This window comes from Vanellus vanellus (assembly GCF_965231255.1).
Source record: "Vanellus vanellus genome assembly, chromosome: 1".
In the NCBI taxonomy this organism is placed as follows: Eukaryota; Metazoa; Chordata; class Aves; order Charadriiformes; family Charadriidae; genus Vanellus; species Vanellus vanellus.
Genome location: NC_138905.1, coordinates 63,440,731 through 63,458,265, shown reverse-complemented (window position 1 = coordinate 63,458,265; position 17,535 = coordinate 63,440,731). Strand labels below are relative to the sequence as shown.

Below are 17,535 nucleotides of genomic sequence, written 5' to 3'. Positions count from 1 at the left end.
TGTCAATATCTGACTCACTGTTAGATAAAACGCATTTAAATACCAGTTTTACGTGTACATCTGATTTCATTTAGAAAATAGCATAAAAGGTAGACTTGATCTGCTCTTCATTAATCTGAACTGGAATCGACAGGGTGACTTTAACATACAGGGGATGCTGGTGGTATGGAACAGACCAGTTCACCCTTGCTGTTTGAGTTTAAATTCAGCTGGATGGCATGAGGTTACTTGTTCTGTGGCTCTTTGGTGACAAAATCCAGTTATCATTAGTCACCTGCTGACACTTGCTGTAGGAAAAGGTGTCTGGAGACAAAGTTATTTTGATATGTTGTATGCTGGTATAGGGCAAGCCTATCTACAAGTAGAAAACTTTTTGTGAACTGTTATCTATGATCTCTTAGGCAAATTTCACTACCAGAGTCGCATTCACTTAAAGCAGGCTAACGAAGATAAGATAAACTTGATTTTACTAAATTTTAGAAGAAAATAAAACAAAATTAAGATAGCTGTGAAATTGTGTCTTGGAGTAACAAGAAATAATAATTCCAGACAGGGTTTTTAAACAGACTTGAGTGATGCAAAACCACAAGCCCCACCAGGCTGTATGTCCAGCACTACAACGTTTCATCATCTGCCTTCTCGATAGTCCTGTTGCTGGCAGTAGGAACAGGCAGGGATGAGTCCAGGCTCTTTGTAATTTTTCTTTCTTCCCTCATATATTTTGCCGTGTTTTCTGGATCTGCTCCTGTGGCTGCTTTCTTAGAAATAGTGCCCATAGCAACGTAGTGGTAATAGGAGGGCTGCTTTTATACTGCAGGCTGTTCTCTACGAGAGCGTTTTCAGGGACACAAGTGCTCTCACTGCAGTCGGTAGAGGACACCTTCCACTTTCCCTTCCCCAGCAGGGGAGAACCAGAGGCTGCCCATCACCTTCCTGGGGATGGGAATGGTTTTAGGGGCTCAGCTGCGAGGGGCACAGCTGTGCACGAGCAGTGGTTTGCTGGGGGCTGGGGTTAACTTTTTTTATAGGAAGTAGCAAAACGCTGATTTGTTCTGTCGCTACATCTGTAATGTTAAGAGGTTCTTGCAGTTGCATGTTTATACGACCACGTCTTTTCACTGAACTGGCTTTTTAGAACCTCTTTTTTTAAAAAAGCTCCTTCTTGGTATCAGTAATGTTGCACAGGGAAAATGCACAAGCAACACACACGAAATCATCAGACCGGCTGTTTTCAACTCCTAAACCATTCATTCTGTAGGAGTTCATGAATGGTCGCTAAGAGGAATGAATTGATATGTGCTGTATGAGGAGCCTGCATATGTGTAATTTAAATGTTTCCAGTGTCGAGTTTGGTCTGCAAAGCAACACAGGTTGAAAATCCCTGCACAACAATGAGATCTAGAAGAGAAATGGAAATCAAAACGCTTCAACACATGCAGCCTTTCTGTCCAAAAAGAGTCCTCGTGGCTTCAGGCTTTCCTCCTAGAATATGGTTGCTAGAAACCGAAGGAAAAAATAAAGGAGGAGAGGGATTCCCTTTGACATAATCAAATTAATGTAGGACCTGGGGATTGAAGAAAAAACATTAAATATCAAAAGCTCTTAGCAATATTGTGGGAGTAAGCAGTATTTTTCAATTTGTAGTGGAATAAATTCAAGGATTTGCTTGTCTTCTCCCTTACTTGGCTGTAAATCAGTTCTACTGAAGCGAATGGTGGTTCCTGCTTTGCTCCGTTGTATATCTCAGCAGAGCATCGGGCCATATCATCCTCTTTTTGCTATTCTTCTTCTTCTGTAAGTATGCCTGAAAACAAATGAACAATGCAAGCAGGATTTGACCAATAGTGCTGGCCTCTGAGGTTTTTAATAAACTTTCAAATGTATTTTAAACACAAAAATGTTTTCTCAATGAGATTTTTTTTTTGGAAGAGTTATTTCGGGGATTTCTTGAACAGTGCATTTTCTTTGAGTAAAATAGGAGTTGCTGTTAATATAGTGTCTCTGAGAAAGGAAGAGGAAGTGCTGAAAGTTAAGGGGCTAAGGGAAATGCGACAGGAAAGACCTATCTCCATCAGAGAGAAGCAGACTTTAAAAGCTGACTTGGGGAAACCAAAGTTATTTTACTGTAAGTCACCCCTTCTCTCTCAAGTACAATGAAGGGAGATAATTGCACCCTGAAACTAAAACATATCCAAGTTAATCGCCTTATCTCAAAAATGAGAAGATAGGAAATTATTGCAGTTCTGCAGCTGGGGAATTATCTGAGTCCAAGATATTAGATTAAAAATTCTTCCATTGCATGAGAACAATTTGTAGTGGGTAAGTCTGATGTAATAGTAAATATGATTAAGCTGTTTTTAAAAAAGCAGCGTGTTCAATTTTCCCAATAACCGAGCGGACTTGCAGCAGACAGACCACTGTTTTGCTAGAAACTCCTGACTGTTCCCCCACCTCCCCACATAACTGCATTTTTCCTTTTCCTACCAATCTGTGGAAAAAAAATGAGGTTTGTTTGTGATAGCCGCGTAAGAGCAGACACGAGGGTATAGATAGCGTGGACTCTCACACGTGGATCCGCATGGGCTTCAGAGCGGCAGGTTGCAGAAAAAAAATAAACAAAACTCCGCTTTTAATTCCCAGGCTAACGATTTTATTCCGTGACAAACGCACTGAAAACCGAGAAGGCACACGCGCCGCGTTACCCTTCCTCCCAAAGAACCGCGGCAAACAATTGACCTGTTGCTATGGCTGTGCTGTGCTTTTCTCCTCCTTTCCCATTCCTCTTCTAAAAAGGCAGCTATGCCGTTTCTAAATATCATTGGCTCTGACATTTGCACGGCTCTGGTCATCTGGTACCGTACCTGTGTGCGCTGTTCCCTACTCTGCCTTCTGCAGAGCAGCGCAGTGCTGCTGCAGCTTTGGGGCTGGCGCCCCTGGTGTTTTTGGGTGGTGGGAGGCGTGTGGTTGGCCGCCTTGTTGTGGTCCTTGGTAGGCGGGATGCGTGGTCGCGCCCTGCGTACAGTTGGGTGATGTGCTTTGGGTCCTTACGATGGCGCGATCGCGTGTTACTTTCCTCTTAGCGAGCTCCGGTGATGCTTTTGACCGGCTGTGTGCTCGTATCCCTGCCTTGCATTTTAATGAAAGGCATCACTCTCTTTAGCCCCTCTCTGCTCGGACAGGATACTCTTTGTTTACGCTGTTTGTTTCTGTCTGGCCTACTTGTAGATCCTGGGCTACCCCGGAGCGGCCCGTTTCTGCTCAATGGAAGTGGGGGCTGTGTGGGTGCTTTGTCTTGCTTTCAGCTTGGGATCTGGCTGGGCTGTGTTGTTTTATGGCTGATGGGTGGGAGTGGAGAAGGGGGGGAGCGCAGGGAGGAAGCAGAGAGCAAACGCGATCTTTTTCCACTTGGCGGCTGCCAAAAGCATCCTTTGAGTTGGACGTAAAGAAAAATAAAAGGCAGAGTCCTCGCAGGGATGAAATTAACTCCATGTCTAATTTTCAGCCTAGAAAGCAGTGCGTCAGTGCTTAGAGAGAGAGCGGCTGCAGTGTTTACTGTCCTGGAATTTAATGACACAGCATGTAAACCCAAACAAGGTTGGAGAGAGGCAAATGGTGAGGGGAGCAAAGAGCCGGGGGGGAAAGGGGGAAGGGAAGAAGAGGAGCTCTTAGATAGGCTGTGAACCTGGATTTAATTACAAGAATAATATGGCTTACACTGACAGTGAAAGCCTGCATATGCTTTTGCGTTGCTTCGCACAGATAAACAAAAGAGGAATGGGATAGGGAGTGTGTTTTGCCACTCGATAGCTCTCTGTGTGGAACCAGAAAGGGTGGCTGTGGCATCACCACCCAACCTGGCTTTATCTCCCCTGGTCGGCTGCGCGCATCTGCCGTGGGCTGCTGACTGCCCAAACAGACCTCACGGGGTGTCTCAGGTCTTCTCGTACGTCCTGGGACCCCCCCCCCCCCCCTTGGTTGGGAGGCCTGTGTATGCGTACGTTTCATGTGACAGGAATACATGTGGTGCAGATCTAAACCTACCCATGTCACAGTCTGCAGCGTGACAGAAAACCTGGGGTTAGACATGTTTTTATGTGTGTATTCATACATCTATAAAGCCAGCCTCTCTCCCCTTCAAATACGTGTATTTCTTCTAGTTTCAGCTGATACTCTGCGCTACCTCCTTTGATCAGACGTTAGCGTTGTCAGACACCCTGACAAAGTCGGTGCAGTACCTGTTTGCGGGAACCTGATGCAGGAAATCGGGACATTAGCTGTCTCCCGCTTGACTGAATGCTATTTGTGCCCTTCAGCGAGAGCTGGACCTCTGGCTTCTCAGGAGAGCGTTGGGCAGAGCTGTGCTGCGGCTCACCCCAGCTTCTCCCTGAGCTTGTGGGATCTCAGCGGGGTGAGCCTGCCTCGGCGGGAGCAGTGCAGACACCTCAGGAGATCTTCTGTAGAGGCACAACGTTCACAGCTTTTTTGCATTCAGTGCTTCCGATAGCTGCGTTCGCAAGGTATCCCCGAATGTGATGCCAGCTTTAAATAATGTGTAAGGAAGCTGAAGACAGTATTAGGATACACAAAGCGACTGGCAGGTTTTACATGGCAGAAAAAGGGGGGTGACTCATTGCTGCTGTACTGGTGAGTAATGGTGACCCACGTGATGAAGGTGGTAGTGGTCACAACAGATGCTTTTGCTCTTTCGGATGGTGCTGTTTTTCCTTTGAGGGAAGAAAGAGGTCCCTGTCGTATTCCGAGGAATGGTGTGTTGGCTGTGTGGCTTCTGCCTACAGCGGCTGCCACATCTATTTTCTGTGCAGGGTTGAGTGAGTGTTTCCTGTGGGCCTCAGCAGTTGCCCCTAGAAGGAGATACAGACTTCACTGATAAGCAACATCATAGTTCTGGCATTCTTTAAGCCATGTTTTGGTGGTCCCTTTTGGCATACTTTATGCCTGCTTTATTAAACACTGCGTGAGGTGAAGAAGCAATGGCTGAGGCAGTTGCTAGCTGTATGTGAAGGGCTTTGCCTGTTCAGTGGAAAGGGGATGGTGTTCTCCATGTCAGCACAGCAACTGAGAAGAGAGATACTTCTATCATGCTCCTGGCTTTCCCCAGACTCCTAGTGTGATTTTGGGCAAGTCTGACTGGAGCAAAGCTTTCTTATTTTCTGGGTAAGCAAATATCTTTCTTTTGCTTTACTTTGGACCTCTTTTTTTACCCACCTGCAAAATGGTATGGATGGTGTTCTGGAATAGATAGGTCTGCTTTTTCTTTTCCTCTTTTTTTTTTTTTTTTTTTTTAATGCTTGTTTGTTGTTTGGTTTTGGTGGTTTTGGTTTTTTTTTTTGTTTGTTTTTTTAATGGTGAAACACTTTTTGAACAACTTCTTTGGGGACTTTCTCTGGTAGATTTGGGGAGGCTGATATCACCACTGCTTTAAATGGAGTAGGCCGCCTGAAGGCTGGAGGGACATTAAATGATTTGGGAATAGTCACAGAACAAGTGGGGCTGTAAACTAATGCCAGGCCTGAGCTCTGGTCTCTAAATGAGGGTGTCTCAGTAAGGTGGATCCCCAAGATAACAGCACTGAAAGACATTTCTCTGCTGTTCCATTCCATCCTTGACCAAAACTACGGCTCTTTGATGGGTTTTTGGTAGCAACTGACAAATGACTACCCAAGATCTATCAGAACAGAGCATCATTAAGAAGACACCTGGCTCGCGAGAGCAGAGTAGGGGAAGTTTGCCATGTGTTGTGTCTTTTGGAGACTATATTTGCATGTTCATCACATAACCTTCTGGAATTTGCTGTGTAGCCTGCTCTTTAAGCAGTGTGTACTGCTAAATGAAAGCCGGTTCTGGCATGATGTGTAGCAACAGTCAACACAAAACAGCCATGCTACACGGTAGTCGTGTTAAGAGAATGAAGATAATGTATAGCTGCAATGGTAGTGGCATACAGATAAACCCGGTGTAATCACTTAAACTGGAATTTACCTTGGACTCCAGGATCCCTGTGATCATGCACAAGGAGTAGGATTCCCACAAGAAGCAGGGACCTTCACCTTGAAGAGTAGTGCAACAGTGATACAAGTTAATAGGAGGATTCCTGTAGCTGTTGTAGTAAACTTAATGAGCTTCTACACATGGACTTAAAAAAGCAGGAATATTTCTTAGGCATGATTGTTTTCTGTTCAGTTTTGGCTGTAGTCTCATCAGTGTGGCACTGGCCTGGACAGAATGGGATTGGACTCAATAAAATCTTTTAGTCCTTGAAATTAAAAAAGAAAGCAATAGACTCAGGGCTGCAACGAATAAGAGCAATCTCTGTTGTTTTAAATGAAGTTGTAACTTCCTCGCGTTACCTGTAAATCTGGAGTTTAGTGGCATCATATGCTGCTCACCTTCCTATCGTGATGTGCAGAAATCCATAATCGGAAAACCAGTTCTTCTATGTCAGCAGGATCAGTACATGTAATAATGGCCAGGTATCAGTTGTAATGCTAAAATTGTAGCAGGCTCAGATTCGTTGGTAAGAACAGTTGTTATCCATGAGCCAACAAATTTAGCTGAGTCTTAACTTCATTAGCAGTGTCTAAATGCATTAGCCATATGCTCCTCAGCATATGGGTAAATACATAACAATTTATTTTCATTAGGGTTTTCTTACAAGTGCTGCTAACCCGAGCTCCGCTAGAAATGTTTACAACATGACATGTCTCTTCAAATAAGAAGCTGGTCTTCTGTACAGCAAGTCGTCCTGAAAGGGTGGCAAACAAGAGACTTCCCCCGCCCTTTCCAAGAGTAGGAAGGTACAGCTGCTGTGGGTCTGATCCGCTGCAGCGAGCCACACTCAGTTCCTGCAAGGCTTTATATTAAAATGAGTAATAGAAGGCTTCGGAGAAATGCCTGTTCAAACGCATGCCTGGTATTACAGAATCACAGACTGGTAGGGGTTGGAAAGGACCTTCGGAGATCATCTAGTCCAACCCCCCTGCCAAAGCAGGTTGACCTAGAGCAGGTTGGACAGGAACGCATCCAGTATTCACGTATTCATTGTGTGCCGTCTTCTGGCTGCCTACGGTGCGTCTTGGGTGGCATCACCTCCTGGTAGCTTTATCTGGATGTAAGACTCATGACCCCCTGGGTTCCTCCTGCTTCCTCCCCTCCCCAGGCAGGACATAAAGATGAAATATAACTGTCCCTAAGAGGGACTGAGTGTGAAATTGGGTCTTAGGTGGCACGTAGTGAAATGGCTGCAGTGCTGGGAAGGGCAGGGTGGGTTTGCAGGAGGGGCACTGGGGAAGAGCTGTGAGGGCTTCAGTAGCTGTGGATGTGGAGCAGATGCAAAGTAGCCATTGCTTGCTCAGGCTTCTCTTAATTTCTTAATTTGTAAGAAATAAATGAAGCATTGTTTTCTGGAGCAAAACTTTTTTGGTTAAAAAGTTATGCTATCTGATCCAGAAATGCAAGTTGCCTGGAAAGACATGGAAGTGTAAGAAAGGACCAATCTTGTCGGAGAGGTATAAAGATCAAAAGTTAATTTAATTCTCCACATCCTCAGAGGCCTCAGCACATGTCTAAGTGTAGATGATAATGTGAAACCAGAATCAACAGCAGTTGGGTTCTAATCAGGTTTGCCTGAGAACTGATTGTTTTGTTCTTTTGTGGTTGGTTTTTTTTTGTGTTTTGTTTTGGGTTGTGTTTTGTAAAGAAAAAAAAAAATTTTCAACAGGAAGTCTAAACAAAGCTGCATACTTTTAAAACAGATATTTCAAATTGCTGTTTTTTCTTTGTGTTTTCACCATGCAATGCAGTCAAATGGATGATACGGTCTTGGGTTGTCCTTGTACTTTTTAACTTTTCATTTTGTTTCTTTATTATTAACCTTTTTTTCCTGCTTCCATTTTGTAATTTTTAAATATTCCATGAATTTTAGATGATTTCTATTAAGGCAGAGGGAAAAGTGAAATGTTCTTTGGACAATTGCACTGGTGCAATTTTAAATATTCAAGTAGAGAAAACAATGCACTCACTGAACACTAGTGTTTTTTATCTCGCCCTGTGATAAGAAAAAACAAAATTATGAGCAAGAGGAAAAGAAATTGAAACCTATATATATATATATATATATTTAAAAATACTCCCAACTACATATTTTCATAATAAACTATGCAGAAACCCCATTAAAATAATTGCAAATTAGTCTTTACTATTTTATGAGCTTCCATAGTTCCTGTGGATTATATCTGATGGCTTTTTTTTCATTTCTGGGCATATGCAAAGCTGTTAACTTTTCATAGGTAGCATGATGCCAGAGGTGATTTAGGTAGGATTAGTGGAAGCTTGGCTACAGGAGCCATAAGAAGTCACATGTGATGATAAGTTAACGATTTTAAGTATTCTCTGGGAAGCTGAGTAGGACTTTAAACACGGTGATTATGTTCCACTCAAGGAAGGAAAAAAGATACATGGCAAGAGCAGGGTTTGGAGGGAAATGTCCCTTCAGACACACAGGAAAAGGGGATAGGGATCCCCAAAATCTTAATTGATTTGCCTGTATTTGCTTTTATGTCTGCATTTTGAGAGGGAAGAGCAAGCTCTGGGTAGGATAAGACACCTTGTGGCGTTAGATGGTGGCTTAGGGAAGAAGTGCAAAGAGGTATTAACAAGAAATGCTCGATTGATATGATTTTTTGCAAAGGTTACAGCTTGCAAAGGGCTGAACAAACCTACCTTGATCAGTTAATACCCTGCAACATACAACGTGTTGTGAAAAGAGTGTGGCAAGGCAGCCGGAAGGATCGCGTTTGAGTTATCCTTCTTTGTGTTCTACATCTGAGGACAGTCTTGGACAGGAGCACCTTGCAGCCAAGGTAGGGTGGAAAAGGTTCTTGATCGCACACCAGGGGAAAATGGGAGAGCGTTGGGAAAAAACCTGCAGTTGATGACCTTACACCAGGGGTCTCTATTTTAATAAAGAGTCTCACATAGTTCACGACAGATAGAATTAGGGACCATGCAAGTATCTTGTAGTTATATTTGTGTTTATATTTTTCACTAACACCCTCCCCCCCCAGTGCCCCAGGGAGCCATCTCAAAGACCTCATAAATGCAAGATTTCATTTTCTAATGCTATTTCATTTCCTGGATGGAGGACCTGCCACGAGAAGACCAGACCTCAAATTATAATAGCCCTATAAATAACTCCCTAAGGCAAAAGGAAAAAAGAAAGCCTTTGAAAGACAACCACAAGTGCAAAAATGGAGGTGTTTGGGTTCTTGCAGAACCAGACTAAGCAGCTCTAGTTAGGACATCATTAATTTAGTGTAAAGTTTTTTTGGGGGTTTCCCCGTGTCTCTCTGTGCACTTTTTACTTACAAAGCTATATCTAAAAGGTCCTGTGAGATCTTTTGCTTGAGTTTAGTTTTCTATGGTGCTTTGGTGCCTTTTGGCCTCTCTTTAGAGCCTGCTAGAAAATGGAGTTTCCAGGTAAAATTGAAAACAATCCCACAAACGGACTAAAACAAATACAATCACAAATCAAGTAAAAATAGTCTGAAAATGCAACTTTTTCTTCTTTCTGGGTGAAGTCGTTTTATTTCGGCAGACCCAGACTGTCTGCCTGCTTTCCGCTGGAAATCTGTGCAGAATTGGCACATCGACTAGAATAAAAACACTCCCGAGGAATCGGCATATTCTGTCAAAACATTTGAACAGCTCCTGTCTCCCGGAGCACAGCACTGCTGCGGAGCCGGCAAAGGGAGCTCTGTGACACGCGGTGCCGGCTTCCCTTCCAGCCTCCCGTCTTGAATCCACCTTTTTGCATTAATTATGGGCAGAGTGCTTCAGGTTAAATTATACTTAGCTGTGGTGGAGTAGCTCTGTGGGAGTAGAGAAGGAGGTTCGCGAGAGCCTTTTGCGCTGTGGTGTGACCTGTGTTAAGGGCTGTCCTTTCTCTGTTCCCGCTACCTCTGTGTTGTGTATGTGAGGAGAAGTCAGGAAAGTCAGGCTGTAGGAGCCCAGTGTCTTCCTGTAGCATCTTGAGTCGATGTACTGGCCAGGGACAGCCGGACTGGCAAAGCTGAGCTCCAGGAGAAGTCCGGCTGCGTAGAGGCAGGATTCCACCTTGACAGATGCCTCTGTGCCGTCCCTCTCGCCGCTGCATGACTCTCTGCTACATGTGAGCTCAACCTCCAGCAGCAAATTTCCATCTCTGAGTTGTGGAGTAATGACAATTTATTTTTTGTTATGACTTGATTAATTAAAAAAAAAAAAAAGAAAAAGGGAAAAAAAAAAAAGAATGAAACTTGTAATCTTTGTCTAGAAGAAGATACACAGCAATTACAGAATGTAACTAAGCAAAGTGTGATTAGCCTCAACCTTTGAGGCAGGACACTGATAACTTTGCTTTTGCTAAGTAGTATCTTCGTCCTCTAGCACTGAAATGGAGGGGGGGGTTGCGCTGGTGGGCTCTACCCGGTATGAATGAGTGGTAAAATCAGGCCTGCGGCCCATTTACCAGAGGTGCTGTCTGTCTGTTATTGAGACCAATTGCTTAGGAATGTAATTGTATCATTCTTGTTACCAAAATTGATATCCACTGACTGACAGCAGCTAAATGAGTTTGTGCTTTTGCAGAACTTCTGGGCTGTTGCGTGATAAGGCGTTGTGGCGGACAGCGTGAAGTCAGTGGTTTGAAACAAATGAAGTTTTTTCTTCGTATTTGAAAGAGTGATGTGTATTAAGCAATGCTTTACTGTGCTGATGAACTAGCAGATGATGTCTTTTAAGGCTGCACGTGAGAGTAGCCTGTTCGAATGAGTATCTTACCTACTTGTCTAAGCCCCATCCAGCAGCAAAATCCTTCTAAAAATGAACATAAAAGTAAAGAAGGTAGGAAGGCAAGCAACCCTATGTATGTGCTTATCTTATACACTGTGGCACATGCCCACAGAGCGATTCGGAGCCATTCTGATAAAAGTGGCATAATTGAGGAAATGTGATGGAAGAGAATGATCCGTGCCATGGAGAGCAAGGAGGAGAGGGGTGGCTCCTAAAACAGCCCTAGCTCTGCTCGGGTTAGTGGCAGCGCAGCAATCTTATAGGGGGTGGGTTGTGAATGTGCATTCCTAACTCTATTACTTATCCCCCTGGGCCAGAAGGGCCAGATGTGTTGCATAGGCAACATATTTAATCTGTGAATGATCGTTCCTGATGGATCCCCTCCAGCCAGTCCAAAAGTTACATTACTGGGCCCCAGCCCACTTCAAGTAGAAAGACAAGACCACCCAATCTGGGGCCTTTAGGGAAGGGAGAAGGTGGAATTACTGTGATTATTATGATTAATAATATCACATTTTATGCAAGCAGTTCTGCACTCTATGGCCAAAATGCTTATATACTGGTGCCTGACCCAAGGCAGCTAAAGCCACCCTGTGGCACCTAAAAGCTTAATTAACCATGTGATTCTCACAGGAATTAATAGGCGTTGTTACTTTCAAACATTGATATCACTCCTTTTATTTAGTTATGCAAAGTCTGGCATGCTGCACATGTAAATTTTGGCCTGAGCATTAACCATGCTGACAAAATACGGTCACCTTTGGGACCGAGATGAAGGCAATTTACCACAGTATGGCCATGCAGGAGAGGAAAACCTGTTAAAATCCTTCTATGGACAATTATGGCAAATATGTTAAAAGGCTTTGAGACCTTGCACAATGACGAGCCCATCTCTTCCTAGGAGAGGTAACAGGCTGAAACAACATTGCCAGCATCGAAGCCTCTGAATATATTATATTACTGCCTCACAGAGGTCTAACCGAGACTCAGGTTTGTGCAGACTTACCACTGTCCGAGCACCGGAGCAGTCACCTGATTTGCTAAAAGCTTATCTGCAGAGGCAGCTGTGGAAGAAAGGAAGCGTTCTTGCGGTTCGGTGGGCAAGGAAACTACGGGCTGTGGCTATAACAGTTTTGCTTCACCACCCGTTGAGACCACTGGCCGAGTGCCTGCTGTGTTCGCTGGGCACGGGAGCAGGTAGCCAGTGACTCCCACAAGCCTGGGCAGAAAGAGGCGGTGGCAAGGCTGGGAAACCCATTCGCATCCGCTGGGCTTCGGCTCAGCGCCGCAATCGCTGCCGCCTTCTCAGAGGCTCCTGTTGCTGCAGGAAAAGTTTGTATTACGCAGAGGAGGATAATGCCTCAGAACACCCCCACTGTAATAAATAGGCACCTTAAGTCGAGAGTTCAAGGACAATTTGCTTTTTTACTACTTCTGTAGTCAGTCTGGTAATTTTTGTTTGGCTTAGGAAAAATAGGAATAAGTGTTAAATTAATGCTTAAAAGATTGCCTCTCTTCAGAGAAATTTGTTATCCTTTTTCTCATTTTCGACACGGAAAACTTGCTTTTTCAGCAGAGATTTTGACATTAAGTGCCTTGATAGAATAATAGGCGTGAGATGGATTGCAATCTATTGCCTCCAGACTTTGCCAATCATAAACTAAAATCAGTTAATGCATTGAGTTAAAACTTGCTGTATTGTACAATGTGCTAGTAGTATTAAAAAAATCAATCCAGAAAATATATTGATTATATTATCTCCATAGCAACAAACAATAATGGGATAATGTTAGCTTAATAATTGTGCTTTGTGAAAACCTTTCAGAATAATTACTGCATCGTGGTCTTTTCACAATGTGGAATGCAATAACGCTTCTTCCTTGACTGCAGTCACCATCAGCACTGCGTCAAGAGATGCTGTATTTGTGTGCATGCATATGTATTCATGGGTAATTTTGCTCTGGGTGAAACAATTTAGCAGACTATTTTGGGATCCATTTTTAAATGGTCAAGACCACGAATTGGCAATTGTTTTCTATGTGGCTTGTTTTCTCCCACCTCCTCTGACAACTGGCTACTGTACTGGTTCTTTATCCTGTGTCTTTCTTTACAAGGCACAAAGATTTTGGCATGCCACAAAACTAAATGTCCAGCTTCAAAGCTGTTCCTTTAATTGAATTTTGCCTATCATCCTCTAGAAATGACCTGTTCTACAGGAGCTGAGATATTTGCTTGTGTATTGGAGGACCTGATTCTCTTGTGCCTCCTGCATTGTCATCTAAATAACCTGAGGTTGTTATGAATAAATATATATATTTTCTTACATCTAAGTAGGGGTGTATGTGTATAACAACTTTAGCTTGAAATTTTAGCAGGAGGGTCAGAAGAATAGACATATACACTCTTCATCTAGGTCTTGCTTTTATTCTTGCTTCCAATTTTGATCTTGAATGAAAAAGAGGTGCTGACCCAAATCTATGATGGAGAGGCTGAGTTTTTAGAGTGGTCAAAAACCCCCAGTTTAATCCCTGAAGTTTAACCAGGCCCTAAACTGTCCTGTCTCTATGAAAGCCCTCGGGGACATGGCAGTGGATCAGGAGTTGATTCACCTTCTTGTTGTGCCACTATTTCCTGATGTACCTGTTGTGCGAGGGCTGGGTTTGGAGATCAGCCATCAGAGAGTAGGCTGCTGCCAGATCTTGCACTGGCAGGAGACTCTCCATGGCTTTTGTAGGGTTCCCCGCTACCTCCAGTGATATGATGGGATGCCCCATTACTTCCCATGGCATGAGTGATCTAGCGATTGCTCCTCCTGCTCTTTTCCTGGGGGGGAAAAAACAGGGACAAACTAATGTCAGTTTAAATTTTTAGCATCATTTTTTTTAGAAGTGCATCATATTATTTTGATTCTTACTTCTGGACAGAATTTGTCCTTCAAATGGCCCATAATTTGATTTCTTACCATTTACCAGACAGGGGTCCCTTTTTCTTTGAGAACCCCCAGGAGAAAGCCCCTACCTTGCAACCACTAATCACAATATGGGACCATCTTGGAGCCAGGAATGTGCAAACCCTGAACTCTGTAGCTGGTGGCACTTTGGTACCACATACGTAAGAAGTGCAGTGCAAGTGCTGACAGTTTTCTGTCCGAGATGACATCTTCATAAGGAACTTGACTGTGCTGTAGTCCCCTACCATTGTTTTCCACTACTCTCCCTCCAGGTTGTTGCTTTATGGGGAGGGTGGGATGGAAGAGTTGCTTTCTGTCCTGGGCAGCGGTTACTTTCTGCCCGTGGTCTGGTCCCCTAGGAATGTGGCAAATTCACTGGGAGAAGGAGGAGCAGTGGTTGCTCTCAACTTCATGCCTTATGTCAAAGCCTCTCGTTCTGTATAGCTGTTGAGGGTTCTGTATAGCTGAATGAGGGTGCCAAGCCTCTCTCCTTTACTGGGTGCAGATGAAGGCAGTTATGAAAGGGCAGCTAAATGCATCAATTCCTCTGGAAAATATCTGGTATTTGCAGGTGTGTAGCATCATTCATTTAAAAAAAAAAAAAAAAAAAAAAAAAAAAAAAAAGCCCAGATGGATTGACGAGGTGCTTTTTCTTACGCTGCTGCAGAATCCAGCCCTGACGAATGATATAGAAACAGAACTGAACATCTGACATGAGCCAATTCAATCCACACCTCCAAAACCAAGCTCTTCTCTCTATGAAATTGTCGCAGTTGAAGCTATGACTGTGCTTTTGCTTGGCAGCGCCTGTGCTCGCCCTGGGTGCTGGCCAGTGGTCTTGCTGATCCCTAGAGCTGTCCCAAATTCTCATTCCACTGCAGCCTCCCGTTTAGTTTCCTTGTGCTCCCTCAGCTCCTACTGCTGTCCATGATCCTCTCTCCAGCCCACACAGGGATTGGCACTGTGTGTTTCTTTCGTCTTCCTAATCCCTTGTTCCAGGGACGCCTGATACGGCTTTCTAGTGTGTCTGTTTTCCATGCTTGGATCTTACCAGCTGCCACATGGGTGGCTTGGGTCTTAAACAGTGTTTGGCTTCGGGACAGAACGTGAAGAGTAACTTACCTTATGAAAACAAGGACATTTTGTCAGAATAATTATTTTAAGATAGGCAAAGAGTCAACTGCCTGGTGTGGTGTGGCTATTGGGGCTGCAGCTTGTCTTATTTTCGAAGGGATGAAACTATTCTGTTCTGCGTAGGACCTCACAACACATTTGTGGCCCTAGGGGTTTAAGGTAGGTCTGTCCTACCTGGTGGACTGTTGGTCTGGGAGCAGGATGAAGCACACCGAGCATTTGTTCACGTGGCTAGGGTGAAGGTGCTTTAGCTCAGCAGCCACGTGCCCCCTTGTGCCCTGCTGAATGTATGGGCTCACCTCAAGGCTTGTGTGTGTCAAGTTGATTTGTCTGCCCTTAACCTTGTGGCTTTTACAGAGGTGCCATGTGATAGATGGTAGTAAAAAGAGACCTGTCATGCCTATGCCCGGCCTGTCCATGCTACAGATAGCAGCATGCTCTGTTCTGCATCAGAGGCCAGTACAATCTATAGGGACATTTTTCTCCTTTCATGCTTGAGAGCCTGCATCCATACAAGGTGGGAATTAGACAAGAGGAAGCTGGGCTTGTCCAGCTATGTTAAAGTACAGAAATAGTCCTAGTATCTTTCAGTAATGCATTAAGTGGCATGATTAATGTCCGTCACATGTAATGCTCTTTCCAGGTCTCTTCCCTTGATGGAGTACTCTGCGTGCAGTGTACTGCTTTGATTTCAGCACTGTTTTGTGTCTTGGTGTCATCACGATAAAAGATCAAAATTTGGGAGCTAAACACATATGGAATTGGTGATAATCTTTAGTTCTTTCAGGTGTATGTTTCATAGTATCAAACTTGGTGGTCACAGATAATTAAGTGGCATTGATTTGATAGTCAGTTCATAAACACTGGTAGAGACCCCTAGCACTACACAAGGGCAACATCTCTGAGGAGGCCAAAATGTTATCATCCACTGAATGTGTAATGTTGCTTCCTAAAGCTGAGGTTTTCTTGATACCCACCTGTCTAAATAGTATCTGCTTAGGCACTAGTGAGTTAAAGCAATATGAGATAGCCCAGAGTTTGCATCAGGAAAAAAAAAAGCTTAAACACTGTCATCCGAATTCTGTAGGTGAAGATGCAAGATTTGCATGTGGACATGTAATTTTTCCAGTTCTTATTTCGAAGTCAGCGCTCTATTGCACCTAAGAAACTACTGCACAATAGGATTGTTTAATATTGTTTATCTTTAAAAATGACACTTTCATAATCTGAAGGAATCTGATGTTGATGGATCTGAGAAGGAGGGGGACGCTCTGCGGAAGTGGAGAAACTCCTTGGAGAAAAAAAGAGTCCCTGTCTCCCTTTCTTGGGAAACAAGTCAACTTTCACTTGTCCAAATGCCAATCTGTTGCCCCCTATAACAGTGCTGTGTTGTCAGAGTGCTCCTGAAATGTTTGCTGTCTTTAGATTTAGCTAACATGTCTGTCTGTCTGTCCTACAAGAAGTTGTTCCTATTTCTTTAAATTATGCAATTACTGTTTTGCTTCCCTTAAGGGCAAAGAAAACTAATAAAATTCATTCACCATTAGTAAGATGTGCTGAATGCTTACGCTAATCCATCTGAGAGACATTGAGCACACAGTGAATAAACACATTGCAATGGTCTTCTATTGCACAATGAATTCCCTCCTATAGAGAGCACTGTAATTCTCTGTTTTCCTGTTGTAATTTCAGGATGCAGTAATATTAAGAAAGGCAATAAAGATGGTTAGCGATCCAGTGGAGTTACATACAAGAAGAGATCGTGTAGGAGAGAATTGCACTCAGTTTGGAAAGAAGACAACTTACAGACTCATAGAATAGTTTGGGTTGGAAGGGACCTTTAAAGGTCATCTAGTCCAATGCCCCTGCAATGAGCAGGAACATCTTCAACTAGATCAGGTCACTCAGAGCCCTGTCCAACCTGGCCTTGAATGCTTCCACGGATGGGGCATCTACCACCTTTCTGGGCAACCTGTGCCAGTGTTTCACCACCCTCATTGTAAAAAATTTTCTTCCTTGTATCTAATCTAAATCTATCCTCTTCCAGTTTAAAGCCATTACCCCTCATCCTATCTCTATGTACCTTTGTAAAAGGTCCCTCTCCAGCTTTCCTGTAGGCCCTTGTTAGCTACTGGAAGGTTGCTATAAGGTCTCCCTAGAACCTTCTCTTCTCCAGGCTGAACAACCCCAACTCTCTCAGCCTGTCTTCATCGGAGAGCTGCTCCAGCCCTCTGATGATTTTTGTGGCCTTCCCCTGGACCTGCTCCAACAGGTCCATGTCTTTCCTGTGCTGATGGCTCCAGAGCTGGACACAGTAACTCCAGGTTGGGGTCTCATCAGAGTGGAGCAGAGGGGCAGAATCACCTCCCTCGACCTGCTGGCCGCGCTTCCTTTGGTGCAGCCCAGGATACTTAAAAGAGATTTAGCGGAAATTATATGCTCTAGTAAAAAAAACAAACAACAAAAAAACCCCAAACACATAACCCATCATTCCCTTCTCTTTTTAGTTTTTGACTTATTATAAATATATGTTTATCACCGGATCAGAAATTGCAGTGAGTCTGTAAGACCTCATATGGAGCCTTTCATGAACGCACATTGCA

General features: G+C 43.8%; 1 protein-coding gene across 1 annotated transcript in view; it reads left to right on the top strand.

Moving 5' to 3' along the window:
* TBXAS1 (thromboxane A synthase 1) overlaps positions 1-17,535 on the top strand; it is a 233,219-nt gene that overhangs the window by 54,609 nt on the left and 161,075 nt on the right. The gene's annotated exons all lie outside the window — the stretch shown is intronic.